Source organism: Camellia sinensis, chromosome 6 (assembly GCF_055761805.1).
Source record: "Camellia sinensis isolate YWXY chromosome 6, ASM5576180v1, whole genome shotgun sequence".
Classification (NCBI taxonomy): Eukaryota; Viridiplantae; Streptophyta; class Magnoliopsida; order Ericales; family Theaceae; genus Camellia; species Camellia sinensis.
Window position 1 is genome coordinate 160,694,684 of NC_138966.1, and position 13,725 is coordinate 160,708,408.

Here is a 13,725-nt window from a genome sequence, read left to right on the forward strand (position 1 = left end):
TTGAATCGAACCGATTTGCTGCATTTTGGACGGATACGTGATGACAAGCGAACGGTTGCAGATTATTTTTTCTAATCAGCGTAGTTTTGAACGGATAGCGGATTTGAGGTTCATTTGGCTGCAACCGAACCGCCAAACCGCGAATACCACTAGTAATTTGTAAGAATTTGTATTTTCAATATTTTTAGATATTCTATTTGTGTTTTCAATTGAAAAAGAGTTTAAATATTATGTTGAAAAAGAGTTTTCAACTTGAATATATTTTTTGAATTGTAAAAAATAAATGTATTATTTATTTATATTTTTTGATTTTTAAATCTAACTCTAAAAATAATAAATAAAAAAGATGATATCTATGCTGGTTGGTTTTTGTTTTAAAAAACAAATATAGATAACAATACAGAGGCATACAATCTTTACTACTGCTCTATTCATGGTTTTGGTGGTTTGAATTATTTTTATATTTGAAGAACCACATATTGTAATACTTTATGTGGATGAGGCATGCTCTGATTGTAATATGTGGATGAGGCATGCAGTGATTGTAATACTTTTTTAAGTCATTAACTGTAATACTTTTTTTTTTTTTTTTTTGAGGAAGTGCACAAGTTGAATTATGTTGAAAATTTATAAATTTTAAACCGTCAAACCGATTCGCTTCAATCTGCCAATTCGCTCAATCCATATCCGCCGAATTAGCGGACGGATGCGGATTGATTTTCTCTAATTCACCAATCTGGTGGACGGATGGCGGATTGGAGATTCTGTGGCCGCAACCGACTTGCGCCCACTCCTATTGATCATTTCGCTACAAGCGAGGTCAAGTTTATTTTCAGAGGTAAAATAGAGGAGATTGATAATGAAACGATTAATAATAAGGAAATTGTTAGTGGGGGGATTGATAGTGAAAGAATTAATAAATTTGTGTTTGTTTTGACAATAGTTGTTAGTGTGAAGATTGTTAAATTATTTTTATATAACATAATAAAACAAATAAAATTATAATTTTTACTTAACAAAAAATACGAAAACATTAAACATTAATGTTTAAAAAAAATGCCCAACAAGTATATAAATAAAAATAAAAAATTGCGGTTGATCGGTCAGTTAACCGACCGGACGTCCAGTAACATCCAATCCGAACGGACTATTTTGCTAATACCATCTCCCTGCCCAGACCGCTAATATCTCTCACTAAGGTCTATCGTAGTCCAAAGGGACTACGAATTCTGAGCTTCAAAACCAAAGCAAACATGAGCCATCTTCACTGTTCATCTATCATAGTCCGGAGAGGACTGTGATAGCGGAAAACAAACGAGGCCTAGAAGAATTGTCTTTAAAAAAAAATGCTAGAGGATTTTTGAATTTCTATTATTGCAATATATGGTGAATCGTTAGAACTAGTGTGCTTTTATTTTTATTATTCCTTTTAATTTGGGGGATTTCTCATTTCTATGAAAACTCTTTCTCAGCCTTCGTTTGGCATGAGTTAAAATGAAATTTTTTTATTAAAATAGTCACAAAAGGATAAATAACTTTTTTAGCCCAATAAGACAAAATGTCACATTTAAATCATAATCATTTTATTTTTTCTCTTATAAAAGTAAAAAAAGCCAAAAAACCTATCCCAAACGAAACTTTTTAGCCCTAGCCTAAAATAGCTAAAAAATCAAAAACCAACCCACATCCCAAACGAATCCTCAATAAATTTTTTGGTGGTAAATTACACTTAGTTCTTTTGAGTTTTGAGAAAAATACAATAAGGTTAAAAATTTTATTATATAATTAGAGTAATTTATTTTTTTGGTAAAGTTAAAAACTAATATAAATAGTGAGTAGATACTGAAATTAATAAAAATAAATATACATTTTAATAAAAAAAAAATTGTCATTTTTAGGAGAGAGATGGTGGTTCATGGTGTCGTGGCTTGTGAGGGAAGCGGAGGGGTGAGAGGGAGGCTAGAGGAGGTACAAGGATGGGCTAGAGAGTCTCAGAGAGGGTAGGGAAGAGTTGCCAAAAAGGGGTGCACGAGGGAGGAGTTATGGATTTAAGAGAAGTTAGGCAAAAACGTAGGTAACAAAGACATGATGGGAATTTGCATTACTCCATTTGTTGGCTTGAATGTCAATTTATAGAATACATCTTGTAGATACAAACAAAAACCAAAAATCTATCTTAATCCAAAAAGTCTATCCTAGAGTTACATATCTAATTTGTTGAAATTTACAACACTAATACGTCAAAAAACTTTGTAACTTTCTACAAAAGTCTACAAGCCTAGGCATAGGCTTATACAAAGTTTCCACAAAAATAAATACAAAGACAAAAAAATCTGTAGAAGAATAAATGAAAACTATAATTATTTGCCATATTCTGACAAACTACAATTATATACACTGTCTACCGCCGTGGTGTTCAAAAAGATAAATGAAAAAAATTAAATTAGGGTAAAACTATAATAAAGATAAATAAAGAGAATGGAGAGTTCAAAGTAATTAAGTGGAAACTATTAACGGTTTCCTTAATTTAATTTATATTTTTCTTTCATATTCTTTTTCCTATCCAATATTTTTTTGTCGAATTCAACATTCAAAGACAGATGTAGTATAACATACAAAGACAGTGATGATTTTTGGATGGTTACCCAAACAATTAATGGTTACTATAAATATTATTTTTGGATGCTATTATCATAACAGTATTAGTTGCCCATAGGACTGGTTTCAAACTGTTCATAGGTTTGACAAAATGATGTGGAGCAACGCCGCAAAATACTGTAAAAAGCCATACTGAATTGCGGCTATTTTGTAATCCTTTGATCAATTGAATTTAGATTTAACTCCTATTGTATGTTATCACAATTATTTTGAAGCCAGCAGTCTGAAATTTATAAACTATGGGAAGGGCAATTTGCGTAGATGTCAGAATTAGTCGGAGTTTATTCAGATTTATAAATTAAAAAAATAAAAAATAAAATGGTACAGGTGGTGTGCAAGTGTAAGGAATGCAGCAGAAGCGAATCTCACCACGCCAAAGTTGATCTTTAACGGCGGTTTCATTCATGGCGGTAAAAAGATTCCGTTGAAAATAGACTTAAAATGGCAGCAAAGATACCGCCTCTAAAAATTTAGTATTCATGGCGGTCACGAAAAACAGCTGATAAAATGTGAGTGTTAATGACGAAAAAACTGTGTGAAGCTGAAGGGTTAGTCTTTTATGGCAGTTGTTTGAAGACTGCCGTAAATGTAGTCCACATTTTTTTAATTCCCTCTAAAAAAAAAATTGGATTCCCTCCAATCAATTGTTAAACGGCAACGTCTTTTGCCTATTTCTTCTAATTGATTAGTTTTTTTTCCTTACATCTCTAACTTCTGGAAGAGAGGCGTTGCAAAGTGAAACGAAAAGTCACCATTGTTGTTTGAAGGTCGTACGAAGTACCAGCATCGGAGGTCGTTCGAAGCACCATTGTCACACTATAGCACCATCGTCAGAGGTAAGAGAACTTTGCCTACCTTCTGATTCCCCTATTGGCTTCATGTTGCCTCCATTGGTTTCTTTTTCCATGCTTTTCCTTCTCTTTCTATTGCCATTCTACCTTTGCTGATAGTGTTTCTATTAAGCTATCAATGATTAGAGAAAAGGTAATTTCATTTTAGGGTTTGTTTCAATGGAATCAAGTATCAACTATACATTTCTTAAATCTCCGTCTTATTATTAGTTTTGATATACATACATATACATATATACATATATACATATATATATATATATAGGTTAACAAAGATTAAAGGAGCCAAAATAAACAAACCCATAAATCAAAACACAGTTTTTCAGAGAGATTTTTGTGGGTTCACAGATTAGAGACACTAAAATTGGGGATTTTTGCATATACATGCAGGCTCTCTCTCTTTCAACGGAGCATTCCCTCTCACTCATCAATTTGGATCTCTCTTTCATTGAAGAAATTTTAGAGAGTTTTGAGCAAAACCCAAGTTGAGAAAGACCTCTATTTCACTAAATGTTCTTTTTGCTAATCAAAAAAATGCTTGAACTCATTTGATTAGTTATTGAAATTCAAAATTATTATGCTTTTGTATGTTCAAATTTTGAATTTTAGTGGCACTCACCACCTGTTTGATGAAATGTCTATTATGTCTTGTATTTGTTAAACCTGTAATATGAAGGGTAATGGTTTATTTATTAAGGCCTGTATTATGCAGACTTGCATATATTTCAACTTGTAACTATTGTCATATGTAGACTTGGATATATTTCAACTTGTAACTATTGCAATGTAGAGATGTACATGCAATGATCTTCACTTAAATCTTTTTGGATAGATTCCCATAATAAATAAATAAATAAATAAGTAGGCACATAAGTTTGTTTCCACTAAACCCAACTACAAGCTATTGTCAAGTAATAATTAGAGACAAATCATAATGGATGTTCTACACACACACACACACACACACACACACACACACACAAAACTTTGCCTGCACACACCCATAACAATTTGAATTTCAAACCTTCCTAATGACTACCCATCTTACTTTCCAGTCCTTTTTGCTTACGACAGTCCCAACCTAGAAAAGCACCATAAACATCTTTATCTCAAATCTGAATAGACTTTGATAAGAAACCAATCGAAAGATTTAAACTTTCAAACTCATGTAGCAATTCAAAATTGCCACTGACTACTATCACAAACATTTCACATGACTATCAAGCGGCATTGCCACAAAAAACCTTCATAACAGTCCTAGCTACAAAATTGATGCTAAAAACTCCAAATTTAACCAAAAGACTAAAAATGAGTCATATCAGAACCTATCATTTCTTTCAATAATACAGTCGAGTAAAAGGAAGAGATAGTGAAAAGACTATCATTTCTTTCAATAATACAATTCATGTAGTTTTTGCATGTACTCAAATAAGTAGTGGATATCATAACACAATTACTTAAACAAAGACTTAGCTTTTGGAAAAATTCTGTGACGCCCCGATTCTACACTATAGGTTGTAGTCAAGGGAAGTCACTAGTGAGTCCTATGGTCAATAACCAAGTAAGATCCCAGATCGCTGTAGGAGTCAAAATAGCCTCCCTTCTAAGTCCAGCTTTCTTAGGCAGCGCACTACCTTTTTGACAGATCTTACAAGGCATTGGCACAATGTCTCATAAGCAACGATAAGGTACATACATAGGATATAAATACATACCAGCCACAATTATACTTGCTTCAAAAGATGGTTCCATTACATTACATCCCAAAAAGAAAGTTTTAAACTTCATATGAGTCTTACAAAATAACAAAAAGGAAATTTCTAGTATTCCTAAGATAGCCAAAAGTCTTCAAAGGTTTTCGGCTCATCGTCTTCCGCTATGAGTTCCGCTTCGTCACCTGGCATGATACGCCGTGAGCTTTGAATGCCCAGTAAACACACACACACCCCACCCCTTTTTCCCAGTCCAATGCACAATCACATTTATAGCACCAAGTAGTAAAGCATGATACTCCAATAAACAAATAAATACATTAAGAGTTGAGTCAGATGTTAGTAACTAGAAATCCCCCAAAGAGATTCCGTCCTCCCGACCACAAGAATCAGACGCGGATTATTCGGTATGCCCCCTCTTTTGCTGCTTTGTTGCAGAAATAACCTCGGATGCCTACCAACGGTTATATACCGCGTAGCGCCAACCGCAGGGCCTCAAAAGAGACGGTAAAAATAGGGCCTTGCCCGAATCCCTCCTTACACCAAACCACCTAGGGTCCGAATACAACCGCTCCGTTCAAGGGTCCTGAAAACCACTTGCGCAAGTTTTAACCTCGAATAGGGAATGCATCCCAACAAACCATATATCACATTTTCTCATCTTTTCATTACTCAAGTGTTCGAAAACCCAATCCCACGCAATTAGGTTTCCCGTTGAATTATGTGTTTTAAGTCAAGGTTAGTCCAACTAAACAATAAAATAAAATTCACATAAGCATGCCTCCTCAAGAAGATAAATAACATAACATACCCATACAACATTATGCCAAGATATGATAATAGGCCATTAAACATTTTCATGAATACAAGAGTATAAAACATCCAAACATAACAAATTTCCAGATTTAACATCACATGAAGGTTAATATGGAAGAACTACTTAGGTTCATCCACCAGACTCGGTTTTCCTATGATTCGTAGAGAATTTGATCTAGTTCCTAGAACATTTTTCGGAAATGGGATTGCTTTTCCCGATTTTAAGTTATTTAAAAAATAGTTCAGCACTGTTCCAGAATCTGTCCAGAATCTGCCTAGATCTGTCGACTGTTACGAAAACTTGATTTTCTTGCAAACCACTCAATGTTTTTCGATGAAACCAATTTTAGTTGAAAGATAACTCCTTAAGGAAGGTTTTGACATAAAATAGAGGTTCAGAATATTTTTGTACATTTTTCTGGAATTTTTGAGAGTTGACTGCAAAAACCGGTTTTAAGGTAGAATGCCCGAAACAAGAAAATTTATAAAAAGGGGGTTCCACCATGGGAAAGTTTCATTTATTTTGTGAGGAAAATATGCTAACTATCACATGTTTAACTCAGAAATTTTTTTTGAAAGAGTGCCCTTGAAAAGTTGAGAGATTCGTACAAAAAGAAGATGGTTTGTGCCAAAATGGGGAAAATACAAGAGAGATGGACTCCATACTCAAATCTTAGTATTTTTTAACATAAAAACATGATAATAACAGATCTGGAAAACATTATTTAGGATCTTCAAAAACATGCATTAGAAAAGGAAATGAAGAGAAGGTTGTGTTTGTGGCTTACCTTCCAACTTTGCACAAGAAACTCTTTTCTTTCTCCCTCTTCTTCTCTAGACTTCTCTTCCTTGCTCTCCCCCCTCTTTCTAACCAAAATGTGTGTGTGAGTGAGTGTGTTGTGTGTATGTTTGCAAGCTAGGGAGGGTGTGGTATATATAGGCAATTTTTGATGTAAAATGTCCTAAAAGCCCATTAGTTGGAAATGGATGGAAAGGATAGGATTTGTTTGGATTCTAAGGAAATGGAAGGGATTTGGGAGGCTTGGTCAATGATTTAGGCAACACTAGTTAGAAAGGAACTAGTTTTGGAATTAACAACCTAGGTATAGGGTACTAGGTTTGGGTTTCCTAGAATATCATGATGATATATATTGAAAATTGGCTCCTCTCTTCTCCATAGGATGATGGGGTTATTTTTTTTATTAATTTTAGGTACAAGGGCACATCCCTCAAGGTGTATACATATATATATATATATTGCAAGATTGATGGTATACCAAGGTACAAGGTACAAGTACTAGTTTGGGGTAAATTTAGAATTTAAATAAAGAAGTAAGGGCTTGGAATTAAACTCATGTGTTGGAACCTTACTTATGTAGAATTAAATTAAATTAGGTTAGGGAACCTAATCCGGCTAGTGTAATTCCTGTTCCGATAAAAATTAAAAATGCTATCTAGCAAGATTCGAAATAGTTTAAGAACTGAGGGGCTTTAAGGAAATAATGCAAATGTAGGGGTTTTTATTTTTTATTTTTTTTATTATTATTTTTTAAAGAAAATACATTTTTCCGGGGCTTCACATTAAATGTAATGAAATGAGGAGGATTAGAACCTTAATGATGTATTTAATTATGATCTAGTTAGGTCTAGGACTAATGTAAATATCTTATAGTTAGAAGTACACACATATATATAGCAAATCTTTATAGGTACCAAAATCATTATTGCTCCAAGATTTCAAGAGATTTTAAAGTACAATGATTATAATCTAGGGGGCGTATGATGGCTAGCCATGTGATGGTGAATTGATGGACATGTTATATATATATATATATATATATTTTGTACAAATCTTGGAAATTGTAAAATATAATATTAAAAAAGATTTTTGGGTAAAAGTGTATATATATAAATATATAATAGTACTTGTTTGGGGTCAATTTGTGATTTAATAAAAATGTGCGGGCTTGGGTTCAATTAAAGTATCTATTTCAAGTGTAAAATAATTCAGTTTGTATTATCTTGCTTTGAATTTAAAGGTAAATAACCGAACGATAATTGTAAAAATTGAAAGTTAAGGTTTAGAGCGATTAATCTAAAATTTGAGAGTTAAGTAATTAATATTAGAGTGTTAGAAGTGATTTCTAAGCTTCCAGGATCGATTAGGGTTTGTATGGATTCACCCGTGATGCGTTTTCAGTTCTAAGGCTTAATTTGCGATTAATCGACGAACTAAGGGCTTTATTATAATAATTCAAAATTTAGGAACCTAATAAGGTTTACAAAAAAAGTCAGGGGCCTCACAACCTATCCCCCTTAAATAAATTTCGTCCTCGAAATTGTTGTGGGAAATTACGTCCTAGTGCTGGCAACGTGTTTTTAAATCATTCAGATCATCTTCTCTTTTTATGTTATTCTTCGTTCTGTCTAGAGTCGCCATTGGTCTTTCTAATAATAGCGTCTTGAATCGAATTCCTCCCTAATTAATGACTAAGGAGATAAGCTAATCTCCGAGCTTCTTGAATTGTTGACTACAAGGGTAATGACGCTGCTGCTTCCACGTGAGCGCTTGTTTTGCCAATTTCCTGATGTGGCGATCTACACTTCCCATTGTGTTGGTTGATTTGTTGCATCGTTAGTCTATCCCCCTTAAATAATAAAAGCATTCTGTTGGATGGGTAAGAAATGTGCTGACTTGGTGAGGCAGTCCACTATTACCCATATAGCATCGCGCCCTCTAGGTGACTTAGGCAACCCTGTCACAAAATCCATCGTCATGTATTCCCACTTCCATTCGGCTATTGGTAGAGGTTGCAACATTCTTCCTGGTTTCTGATGTTCCGCCTTTATTTGTTGGCATGTCAGACATCATGCTACAAATTTAGCCACTTCCATCTTCATCCATTCCACCAATATTGCCTCTTCAAATCTTGGTGCATTTTAGTCCCTCCTGGATGTACCGCAAATGTAGAATGATGGCATTCCTCCAGTACCTTTTCTCTAAGTAACTTGTCGCTTGGTACAAACAATCTGCCTTTGTATCTTAAACTCCCATCGGGGTGAATTATCCAACCGGGCATGGGTTCTCCTGACTCCAGACGTCTCTTGATGTAGGCTACCTCTTGATCATGCTTCTGGGCCTCCACGACCTCATTCATCAAATTAGGCATCACCTTCTTCGTATCAAGACATGCTTTTGTAATTTTGGATTCCACTTGGGTCCTAAACTCATTGAGTGTCTTAACCATATCCCATTCCTTGACGGAGATCTTAGCCAACATCCCCCTGCTCTTACGACTTAGAGCATCTGCTACTACATTGGTCTTACCGGGGTGATATGAGAGAGTGAACTGGAAATCCTCAAGATACTCCATTCATTGTCTCTGTCTCAAGTTAAGGTCCTTCTGTGTGAATAGATACTTCAGACTCTTGTGATCGGTGAAAATCTCAAATTGTTCCCTATACGGGTAATGTCGCCATTGCTTTAGGGCAAAAACTACGGCTGCTAGCTCCAAGTTGTGTGTGGGGTAGTTGCGCTCGTGAGGTTTTTAACTGCTTGGATCCATACGCGACCACCTTTCCATTTTGCATGAGCACGCAACCTAATCCTTCTTTAGACGCATCGCAATACACAGTGTACCCCTCTTCTCGTTCTGGGATGGTCAAAATTGGTGCACTAGTTAACCTCTTCTTTAGTTCTTGGAAGGATTTTTCATCCCACTCATACTTTACTCCTTTTTGCGTCAAACGAGTCATTGGTTTAGCTAGTTTGGAGAAATCTTGGATGAACCTCCGGTAATAACCGATCAATCCTAAGAAGCTGCGGATTTCTAACACGGTTTTTAGTTGTCTCCAATCTAATACTGCCTCCACCTTGGTTGGATCTACCGCAATCCCATTCCTTGATACCACGTGTCCTAAGAATTTTACTTCATTTAGCCAGGATTCACATTTACTTGCCTTGGCATATAGTCGATTATCCCTAAGAACTTGGAGGATAGTCCTTAAATGTTGCTCATGCTCTTCTTCAGACCTTGAATATACCAAGATGTCATCAATGAACACTACTACAAACTGGTCAAGGTATGGTCTAAAAATCTTATTCATTAGGCTCATGAATACTGCCGATGCATTGGTTAGTCCGAAGGGCATTACTACAAATTCATAGTGGCCATATCTAGTACAAAAGGCAGTCTTCGGTATATCCTCCTCCTTGACTTGTAGTTGATGGTAACCTGACCTGAGATCGATCTTTGAATAGCACCTTGAGCCTCTAAGTTGGTCAAAAGATCATCAATCCTCGGGAATGGGTATCGGTTTTTAATTGTGACTTGATTGAGTTGACGATAATCGATGCATAGCCTCAACAACCCATCTTTCTTCTTAGCAAACAACACGGGTGCTCCTCATGGCAAAGTACTTGGCCTAACGAATCCTTTCTTGAGCAATTCCTGTAGTTGTGTCTTCAATTCTCGTAGTTCTGCTGGTGCCATGTGATACAGAGCCATGGATATTGGGGTAGTTCCAGGTTGTAGCTCGATGCCAAAGTCTACTTCCCGGGTTGGTGGCAATCTTGGTAACTCCATAGGAAATACATCTGCATAATCACATACTATGCGCGGGAGTTCTATTTCCCCTTGGCCTTCCTCATTTAGAATCAGACTTGCTATTCTACCCGCAAGTTGATCGCGCCACTGCGTCCGATGTTTTGTTGAAACCATGGGGTCTTGTCTATCCCCCTTAAACTGGAAACGTGTTCCATCTTGCGTGTGAGCTACCGCTTTCTTCTGGCGACAGTCGATCACCACTTGGTGGGCGGACATCCAGTCCATGCCCAAGATGATATCGAAGTCCGACATTTCCATGACACGAAGGTCGCAAGTTAAGCGTAGGTTCAACATTCCTATTTTACAATCTTTACAGATCAATCCTACCTGAGTGCATCCTCCCATAGGTGACATTACACTTAAGGCAATTTCTAAAGGTTCACATTCAAGTTCTAATGACTTAGCACAAGCAGAGGATATGAAAGAATGTGATGCATCAGTATCAAATAAAACATGCACCCAAGAATTGTGTAGTACTAAATTACAGACGGGTCCGCTTCTTCCTCTTGCAAGGCGAAGATTCTGCCAGTTGCTCCTTTCTGGTCCCTTATGAAGTTGGGTCTCCTTTCCACAAGCTCCAAGTCCTCTTTTGGATTCTACCTCCCCTCATTCTGAGGTCAATGTTGTGCCGATTATTTCCACAAAGATGGTAAGGCTCTTCCAAAATTTGATTCTTGATAGGGTTCGGGGTTTTAGCCACGCTTGCTAGTCCATTCTTAAGATTTCAATTTCCTGGTACCACATTTCTATTGTTGCTTGCAAGCTTATGCTATTACTTGTCTCGAAGTATGGTCCACCATTTGTTTTTCTATGAATGGGGTGAGCTGTAAGTCAAATTATAACTACAGAGGCAATTCCTTATAGGTAAGAAACTAATCTTAAGTTAGAGTTTGATTATCCTAGGGTGTTCACATAACACAACTTCATGTACATAATATGATCTTTAAAATTGGATTGAAGTGGAGATGAAGAATACGAAGCAGTTATGGTGATAACATCAGGATTGTCTGAAATATGGATGAATGGTATGATGTTATGGTTTCAAACTTCAATGTGATCAAGGTTATAGATGTAGTGACTAAACTAGATATTTAACTTGAAACTGCATTGGCCATCCGTGTTTCAAACTGAATATCCAAGATTCATCACTGAGCAAAGAAAATGAAATTATTTACAAGAAGCCTTGAGCTAAACAAAATATTCAAGGGTCAAGGAGGTCAAATTTACAAATAGTGGTATATAAAACAAGACTAGATGGACAAGACTAAGTTTTGGGAAAGGGTGACATTGAATAAAGGCTACGAATACAAGATGAGGGTACGACAATCGATAGAAGACACGTAGAACTAATAGTACCCCCCCTACTGCGCGATGAGGTCGCACTCAAAGTTAAAACCATTTCACGATCCTGAAGTAGGTCCTCATGAGTTGATGTTGGCGTGCCAGAAATTCGAAGAAATTCCCTAAGATAGGTTAAGAAAGATTCTAACATAGTCGGGGAAAGGTAGTCTCTAACTGCAGGTCGAAACGCGTGGGTAAGGGTTGAGCCTAGGCTCTGATACCAAATTGTGACGCCCCGATTCTACACTATAGGTTGTAGTCAAGGGAAGTCACTAGTGAGTCCTATGGTCAATAACCAAGTACGATCCCAGATCGCCGGAGGAGTCAAAATAGCCTCCCTTCTAAGTCCAGCTTTCTTAGGCAGCGCACTACCTTTTTGACAGATCTTACAAGGCATTGGCACAAGGTCTCATAAGCAACGATAAGGTACATACATAGGATATAAATACATACTAGCCACAATTATACTTGCTTCAAAAGATGGTTCCATTACATTACATCCCAAAAAGAAAGTTTTAAACTTCATATGAGTCTTACAAAATAACAAAAAGGAAATTTCTAGTATTCCTAAGATAGCCAAAAGTCTTCAACGGTTTCCGGCTCATCGTCTTCCACTATGAGTTCCGCTTCGTCACCTGGCATGATACGCCGTGAGCTTTGAATGCCCAGTAAACACACACACACCCCACCCCTTTTTTCAAGTCCAATGCACAATCACATTTATAGCACCAAGTAGTAAAGCATGATACTCCAATAAACAAATAAATACATTAAGAGTTGAGTCAGATGTTAGTAACTAGAAATCCCCTAAAGAGATTCCGTCCTCCCGACCACAAGAATCGGACGCGGATTATTCGGTATGCCCCCTCTTTTGCTGCTTTGTTGCAGAACTAACCTCGAATGCCTACCAACGGTTATATACCGCGTAGCGCCAACCGTAGGGCCTCAAAAGAGACGGTAAAAATAGGGCCTTGCCCGAATCCCTCCTTACACCAAACCACCTAGGGTCCGAATACAACCGCTCCGTTCAAGGGTCCCGAAAACCACTTGTGCAAGTTTTAACCTCGAATAGGGAATGCATCCCAACAAACCATATATCACATTTTCTCATCTTTTCATTACTCAAGTGTTCGAAAACCCAATACCCACCCAATTAGGTGTCCCGTTGAATTAAGTGTTTTAAGTCAAGGTTAGTCCAACTAAACAATAAAATAAAATTCACATAAGCATGCCTCCTCAAGAAGATAAATAACATAACATACCCATACAACATTATGCCAAGATATGATAATAGGCCATTAAACATTTTCATGAATACAAGGGTATAAAACATCCAAACATAACAAATTTCCAGATTTAACATCACATGAAGGTTAATATGGAAGAACTACTTAGGTTCATCCACCAGACTCGGTTTTCCTATGGTTCGTAGAGAATTTGATCTAGTTCCTAGAACATTTTTCGGAAATGGGATTACGTTTCCCGATTTTAAGTTATTTTGAAAATAGTCCAGCACTGTTCCAGAATCTGTCCAGAATCTGCCCAGATCTGTCGACTGTTACGAAAACTTGATTTTCTTGCAAACCACTCAATGTTTTTCGATGAAACCAATTTTAGTTCAAATATAACTCCTTAAGGAAGGTTTTGACATAAAATATAGGTTCAGAATATTTTTGTACATTTTTCTGGAATTTTTGAGAGTTGACTGCAAAAACCGGTTTTAAGGTAGAATGCCCGAAA

The 13,725-nt window shown here is 36.4% G+C and overlaps 1 pseudogene; it reads right to left on the reverse strand.

The window, feature by feature from the left end:
* LOC114299890 (receptor-like protein kinase FERONIA) overlaps positions 1–13,725 on the reverse strand; it is a 38,034-nt pseudogene that overhangs the window by 1,266 nt on the left and 23,043 nt on the right.